The 8,265-nt window shown below is 42.6% G+C and overlaps 1 non-coding gene across 1 annotated transcript; it reads left to right on the top strand.

The window, feature by feature from the left end:
• The first annotated feature begins 206 nt into the window (after window positions 1-206).
• LOC120363451 (U6 spliceosomal RNA) lies at window positions 207-312 on the top strand. The gene has a single exon (XR_005579000.1). It is a non-coding gene; the product is annotated as a U6 spliceosomal RNA (small nuclear RNA).
• Window positions 313-8,265: the final 7,953 nt, after the last annotated feature.

The raw sequence follows: 8,265 nt of genomic DNA, 5'->3' as shown, positions 1-8,265 counted from the left end.
ACTTACAAACCACATGTGTGTAAAAGGGCTGCTATTTACAAGACAGAATGAACTCTCAAAACTCAACAATGGAAAACAATTTAATTAATGGGCGCAAAACATGAACAGACACTTCACCTGAGAGTATGTACGGATGGTATGTGTGCACATGAAAAGATATTCAATGTCATCAGCCATTAGGGAAATGCAAATTTAAACCACAGTGAGTGCTTGCTTCAGTACCACATCTGCGAAAATAATATGTAAAAGAGAAGATTAATAAGGCCCCTGTACAAGGATGAAACACAAAGTCATAAAGCATCCCATATTTTCCATTCCTTCTCTAATGTTTACAGATAGGAAAACTGAGGCTCCAATAAGCAACGTGACTTTCCCAATTGAGAGTCATTTTAGCTTTGAACTATTTCCAATTCCTCTTCCTCTAATAATCAAAAACCACAATGAGGTATCACTAAGTACCTATCAGGGTAGATATAAAATACTGGTAATGATGCCTGACTACATAGAATTTAATTCTATTTTTTTTCTTTTCTTTTCTTTTCTTTTTTTTTGAGACAGAGTCTCGCTCTGTCACCCACACTGGAGTGCAGTGACACAATCTCGGCTCACTGTAACCTCAGCCTCCCAGGTTCAAGTGATTCTCCTACCTCAGCCTCCCAAGTAGCTGGTATTACAGGAGCCCATCATGGTATTACAGGAGCCCAACATAGAGCTGGTATTAGAGAAGCCCAACATAGAGACAGGGTTTCTCCAGGTTGAGAGGGCTGGTCTTGAACTCTTGACCTCAGGTGATCCATCCACCTCAGCCTCCCAAAGTGCTGGGATTACAGATGTGAGGCACTGTGCCTGGCCATAATTCTATTTCTACAACATTTTGAAATAACATTTTAGAAATGGAGGAAAAGTTAGTAATTCTCAGAGGTGTGGACAGGGGTCAGTGATGGGGCAGAGGCGTAGGAACAAGATGAAGGTGGTTATAAAAGGACAACACAAGGGATCTTTGTGATGTTGTTCAGTATCTTGACTGTAGCAGTGTATATGCAAACCTGCATAAGTATAGTAAAATTACATAAAATTAAACACATGGACATACACATATGAGTGCAAATAAAACTGAAGAAATTTGAATAACACTGCTACCAGTGTCCATCCCCTAATTGTGATATTATGCTGCACTTTCTACAGTATGTTACCACTGGCGGAAAACATTGTAAAGTGTACATAAGATCTCTTTTTATTATTTCTTATAACTATATGTGAATCTAAAATTATATCAAAATTTAAAAGTTAAAATTTACAAATGTTACAGTGGAATACTATTCAGCATTAAAAAAGGGAAGGAAATCCTGTCATTTGCTACAACAGGAATGAACCTGGAGGACATCCTGCTAACTGAAATAAGCCAGAAACAGAATCACATATACTGTATGGTCTCACTTACATGTGGAAACTAAAAATGTTGATCTCTTGAGAGCAGAGAGTAGAATGGTGGTTATGGGGCTGAGTGGGGGAAGGGAAAAGATGCTGGTCAAAGGGTATGCCTTTCTTTTAGAAGGAGTAAGTTCAGGAGATCTATCATAGACTATGGTGACTACAGTTAATAATAATAATACTGTATTCCTCCAAAATATCTACTATATTTTTCATATATGTATTTAAAGAAAATAAGTAATGTATAATAATACACTCATTAGTGATTGATACATTAAAATATATTTCCATTGAGAGAGAGACATAAAGATGGAATAATAGTCTTGTCATTAATAGCTCAGCACTATTTTCATTGGATCTCTGTTATACACAGCAGTTCTCTACCTTTTAACACATCATAAAACATTTAAAAAATGATATTTATGTGCCACATGAAAGTATTTGGAGAATTACAGCCTAAGGCAACCAGCCAATCTCTTCTAGAAACCTCAATTCCCACCCATTGCAGACTGAAGAGATTACTATCTTAACATACTTATAATTTTGCATAGCCTTTGAGAAGTTCTCATATAGGCTAGACTTAAGATCTTTTTTTTTCTTTCTGGATGAGAAGCTTTCCAGCATCTGTGGTTTTCCTACAAGTCCAGCTATGCCTTTTTCTATTTTATGGCTGATACTGGGAGCTTAAATTTCTTGTAGTACTCCAACCCACCAAGGCTCTTGAGTCCTTTCTATGTCTATGCATACTAATTCCTGCCTGGAAGTCTCCTGCCTCATTCATCTAGCACATGCCTTTCCTCTCTCTGATAATGGGATGATGCAACTCTTTAAAGAGTAAAGATATGCTTAAAGTCTATGCTTAAACATAATTTCATTTGTCAGAATTACAGACTTCAAATTTAACAATTTTCTTTCACTGTATTCATCTATTTACTTGACAATATCCTGACTGAACTGTAACACCCTTGGATGAAATAATTACATATTTTAAATCTTTTTTTATTAGGATTTGTAAGATATAATAGATAGTCAACACATATTTGTTGAATAAATTTATAAATGCATAGAAGGTATTACTAAAGCTGTATCTATCCCAGAAGAATAACATGCTTATAATATTTTTGTGTAATATGTAAACCTCTTAATTACTGAATGAGAATTATAAATTGTCTCTCCAGAAAAAAATGCTTTCATATAAAATTTGCGCACAATTACCCTATTGACAGATTTTCCATTTTACTACCTAATGGGCAACTGACTGCTCAAGACTAGACTATACAAAAAAGATCTCCTAAAATGGATACTGATTTTCAGTCTGTTGGACAAACGACTAGTATGATTTGATATTTACAGATATTTTTACCATGTACTTGTGATCAAACAGAATAGACTAATTCTTTCAGAATTTAGTGGTTGTTTTGCACTTAATAGATGAAGATAACATTGTACCAAATTATGCATTATGCATTGAGGAAAAAGAAGTCAACCAATATCCAATAAATTAAAAATGAGTTCTCCCCTCAGACATAGTTTCCCCTATTATGAACATTTAGTATGAATGTAGTACATTTGGTACAGTTGATGGACCAATACTGATAGCAGTTATTAATCAAAATCCATAGTTTATATTAGAGTTCACTCTGTTGTATACTCATGGGTTTTGGCAAATTTATAACACATAGTTACCGTTACAGTATTATACAGAATAGTTTCACTGTCCTAAAAATCTTCTGTATTTCACTTTTTAAACTCTCCTCTCCTTCTGCCTCAACCTTTAGAAACCTTTGATTTTTTTATTGCCACCATAGTTTTGCCATTCCACAATGTCACATAGTTGGAATTATATAGTTTTTCCGCAATGTCATATAATTGGAATTATACAGTACGTAGCTGTTAAAACGTGCACTCTAAACGAAGAGACCCCTGCGAAACAGACTTTGTGTGAGCAACATAGCTGTTTATTCACCCAGGTGCAGGTGGGCTGAGTTGGAAAAGAGAGTCAGCAGAGTGCGATGGGGCAGGATTTGGTTTTATAGGTTAGGGGTAGGCAGTGAAAAGTTAAGAATGTTACAGTGTAGTATGGTTTTTTTGCAAGCTGGGAGGGGGTCATAGGGTCTATAGCCATGAGGTTGATCAATGTCAATTACCAAGTCCAATGGCCTTGACAGTTGAGGCCAGAATAAGAAACAATAGAAGAATATCTCAAGTTAGTTAGGCACCACAGGGATGGATTGTTCTTCCGTTTTTCATGGCCTTCCAGTTACTTTAGTTTTTCTCATTCTGGAAGACCCTCCAGAGGCGTACGTGTGGGCCATGGCGCCATCAGTCAGCCTAAAAGATCTTACATTCTTGTATTTTTATATTAATCATATAAAGGAAAAAGAAATAAAGAGGGGAGGGCAGCGGAATATGAGGAAGGCCGGCACAGAGGGGTGATGGGGGGATGTTTCTTAGGGCTTCTTCTCGGGTGATTGGGGGCAGCGTGGAAACCTAAAAGGAATTTAGACTGCTGGGAGATATGGGGCAAGGGGTGATATTGTGGGTTTGTTAGAAGGAGCATTTGTCATATTGACTGGTTATCACTTGTATGCGATTTTGTAAGAATTGAGAGATTGATTGGAAAACACAGGGTCCAAATAAGAGGAGAAAGATAGGTATCAGAGGACTAAGCATTGGAAGAAACCATGACTCCAGTTCGAGAGTGTCCAGCCAGTCCAGCCAGCTCCAGAGTAACCATTTGCCTGATTAGCAGGCTTTTGGGCTCTGTCTTTTAATCTACTGATGGCATCATATAGGAGCCCAGACTGGTTAACATAAAAACAACATTCTTCATTTAGGAACAGGCAAAGACCTCCTTTTTCAGCAGTCAGTAAATCAAGACCTCTGCAGTTTGGGAGGACAGCTGCAGCTAGGGAATTTACTTGAGCTTGAAGAAGGGATAGTGACTGAGTTAATTCTGCAGTGCTAGGAGAGAAATCACTGGAGAGGCTACGGAAGGTGATGACTGAGGTGGTAAGGCCTGCTATGCCTGTGCCGAGTGCAGTAGTGATTCCTAACCCTACAAGTAAGGGGATCAGTGGAATGACCCGCTTGTGGTGTTTTGGGGCCACAGGGAAACAGGGAGGTTTTCGTCTTTGTTGGCAAACTGAATTTGGGGAGTACGGAAAACTAGGGTACAAGCGCCTGTTCAGTTAGTAGGAAGGCAGATGTAAGCAGAAGAACCACAGAGGGAAAAAAAAAAAAAAATCCTTGGCTTACACAGAACTGGAAGTATAAACTGAAAAGGTGAGTAAGTGTCCTGAGGGGGCTGGGGCTTTGGAGCCAAATGCCAAGGAAACCAGCAAGGGCTGCAGCTGTTACCAGGGCAGCAGCTACTGCCATGCGTAGGCACCAGAGCCAGCCCAGGACTGTGAGGTTAAGTTTTTGGATAAAAAGGCTATAGGCTGTGGGCCTGGCTCCTGTGTAAGAATTCCAATGGCACAGCCTTTTATTTCTGCTGTGTAGAAAGAGAAGGGTTGAGAGAGATGGGGAATGCTAGCATAGGGGCTGTTGCTAAGGTCTTCTTTAAAGTATTCAAGGAAGAAAGGGGGAAGGATTTGGAGTTCATGGATTCGGCTAAGTTTCCTTTTCTAAGTTTATGAAGTGGTTGGTTAGGAGGACAAAATCTGGTATCCAGAAGTGAAAGTATCCTGGGAAAGGGCCTGACGAAAATAATGAGGTATATCTCGGAAACCTTGGGGAAGGATGGTCCAGGTTAACCGCTAGGAGTGGTGGGTTTCAGGGTCAGTCCAAATAAAGGCGAAAAGAGGCTGAGAGGAGGGGTGTAAGGGGATGGTGAAAAAGGCATCTTCCAGGGCAGGAATGGAATCGTGAGTTGTGGAAGAGGGTGTGGAAGACAGGAGGGTATAGGGATTTGGTACTATGGGATGGGTGGGGAATACAATCCGATGAGCTGGAGGACTTGGACTAGTCTGTGGGATTTGTCTGGTTTTTGGACAGCGAGGATGAGGAATTGTAAGGAGAGTTCGTAGGGATTAAAAGGCCATGTTGCAGGAAGTGAGGAATAACAGGCTTTCGGCCTTTTAAGGCTTGTGCTGGGATGAGGGACTGCTGCTGGGTGGGATAAGCATGCTTAGGTTTAAAGGGGATGATGAAGAGTGAGTGGACTGTAGCAAGGGATGGGAGGTGGCGTCCCATACCCTAGTGTTAAGGTAGGGGGACATAAGGGGAGCTATTGAGGGAGGTACGGGTTTGGGGAGGAGGGCGGCAATGAGGTGTGGCTGTAGCCCAGAAATCATTAAGGAGGCAGACAATTTTGCTGGGATATCTCGGCCTAACAGGGGAATTGGACAAGAGGGGATGATTGGGAAAGAATGTGGAAAGGAGCGGTGGCCTAATCGACACCAGACTTAGGGAGTTTTGAGAGGCCTGGAAGCCTGGCCATCAATTCCCACAACAGGAATAGAGGCCAAGGAGACAGGTCCTTGAAAAGAAGGTAACGTGGCCGCCGTACTGATTAAGAAAAGGATGGGCTTACCCTCCACCTTTAGATTTACCCAAAACTCCGTTTCCATAATGGTCTGGGGGGCTTCTAAGGTGTTCTGGCAGTGTTAGTCTTCAGCTGCCAAGCTGAGGAGCAGCGGCATGAGTCGGAGAGTCCGACTTTCAGTGGCAACCCCGCACAGATGGGGCAGGGCTTAGAAGGAATCCCGGGCTGAGGGAACTCCTTGGCCCAGTGGCCAGGTTTCTGACACTCAAAGCAAGGTCCAGGAGGGGTAGCTGGATGCCGCAGTCTGGGTGCTTTGAAGTGTTTGTGAGCCGGTGGTGTGGCTGGGGTTTGTCTAACAACAGAGGTAAGCATCTGTAGTTCTGAGATGCGCTACTGTGGGGCAGCTTCTTCCCTATTATTGACTACCTTGAAGGCAAGGTTGATGAATTCCTGTTGTGAGTTTGAGGGCCAGATTCTAATTTCTGTAGCTTTTTTAATGTTAGGGGCTGGCTGGCTGATAAAATGCATATTAAGCGTTCATTAGGGCTGAGAGCAGAAGGATGACTTTTAAGTCACTCCAGGTGAGATTGTAGGACTGGGTTAAGTATTGGAACTCTTGTATATATTTAGTGGGATTTGACGAAAGGGAGCCTAATTGTTGGCTGATTTGGGAAAGGTTGGATAAAGAGAAATGAATGTACACCTTAACTATGCCTTCAGCTCCAGCCACCTCTCGAAGGGGGAATTGTTGGGCAGGGGTGCAGGAGGTAGCCAGGGTACTAAACTGCAATCCAGACCAGGTATGATGTAGGGAGGTGACGGGAGGGGCATAAGGAGGTAGGTTGCAGGCAGAGGAAGAGGAGGGAGACTCTGGGGTTGGGGGAGCAGTTAGGGCCTGGATTAGGGTCTGGTTCAGATAGGCAGGGAGGTGAAAGGTGGAAGGGTCAATGGACAAGGAGGATTCTGGGTTGCTGGCAGAGGCAGGAGGGGTGGTGGAAGGGAGAGAAGGAAAATTTGAGATGTGTTGCATTGAGAGCAGAGATTAGGGAGGGATTGGAATGTAAAAAATAAAATTTGGGAATTTCAGACCATTTGCCCATTTTATGACAAAAGTTGTCTAGATCCTGTGGGACAGAAAAATTGAAGGTACAGTTTTCTGGCCATTTAGAGCCATTGTCCAATTTATATCGTGGCCAAGTGGTATTGCAGAAGGAAATACGATGCTTAGGTTTTAGGTCAGGTGATAGATAGACGGGTATGAGACTTTTTAGAACCAGGCTAAGGGAGAGGAGGGCAGAATGGAGGGCAGGAGATTGCCCACAGCTTAAGAAGAGTGGCAGAGACAAGGAAAGTGAATGCATGACCAAGCAGTTTAGCAGGTGTCCCAGACTAAACCTTGGCTGAACCTGGGGTGAATCGGTCAAAGGAGGTGTCCCCTGTGTTGATCCGTCACCTATGACATGTGAGTGAGTGACCAGAGCAGACGTCTCTGCAATGATCAGTCACCAAGGGAAACCTGTCTTTCCAGTTCTGTGACCTATGCAGGAATTTCTCCAGTCATGAACCTCACGGAAAGTCCTGTCTTTCTTGTCTCCACTGAAAGGGAGAGGAAAATGAAACAGAAAGAAGGAGGGTGACAGGTTAGTGAGAAGGGCTAACGAAGAGAGTTGAGGCAAACTGCTTACCTGATCTGAGGTTGGTGAGTGGATCTGTGGGCTGGTCTGATGAGCCTAGGTCATAGGTAGGTCTCTTCACAGAGGGAGAGTGTGGGCAGGGGGGTGGTCTCCCCAAAGGAGTACCCCTGTCCCAGGTTTTTGGCACCAAATGTTAAAACGTGCACTCTGAATGAAGAGACCCCTCAAACAAGATTTGTGTGAGCAACATGGCTGTTTACTTACCTGGGTGTGGGCGGGGTGTGGGCAGGCTGTATTTGAAAAGAGAGTCAGTGGAGGCTGGTGGGATAGGATTTGGTTTTATAGGTTTGGGGTAGGCGTGGGAAGTTACAGAAGTTTCAGTATAGGGTAATTTTTTGCAAGCTGGGAGGGGGTCATAGGTTTGCAATCTGGGAGGGGATCATAGGGTCTGGAGTCACAAGGTTGACCAATGTCAGTTACAAAGTCCAATGGTCTTGACAATTGAGGCTGGAATAAGAATCAATAGAAGAATGTCTCAAGTTAGGCACCACAGGGGTTGATCATTCTGCTTTTCATGGCTTCCCAGTTACTTCAGGTTTTTTACTTCCAGAAGGCTCTCCAGAGGTGTAGGTGCGGGCCATGGCACCATCAGCCTAAAAGACCTTACAGTAGCCTCTTCAGATTGACTCCTTTCTTTTTCTTTCTTTTTTT

This window comes from Saimiri boliviensis, chromosome 4 (genome assembly GCF_048565385.1).
Source record: "Saimiri boliviensis isolate mSaiBol1 chromosome 4, mSaiBol1.pri, whole genome shotgun sequence".
Lineage (NCBI taxonomy): Eukaryota > Metazoa > Chordata > Mammalia > Primates > Cebidae > Saimiri > Saimiri boliviensis.
Note: the sequence above shows the minus strand (reverse complement) of the source record. Positions and strands in the feature narration are given on the sequence as shown.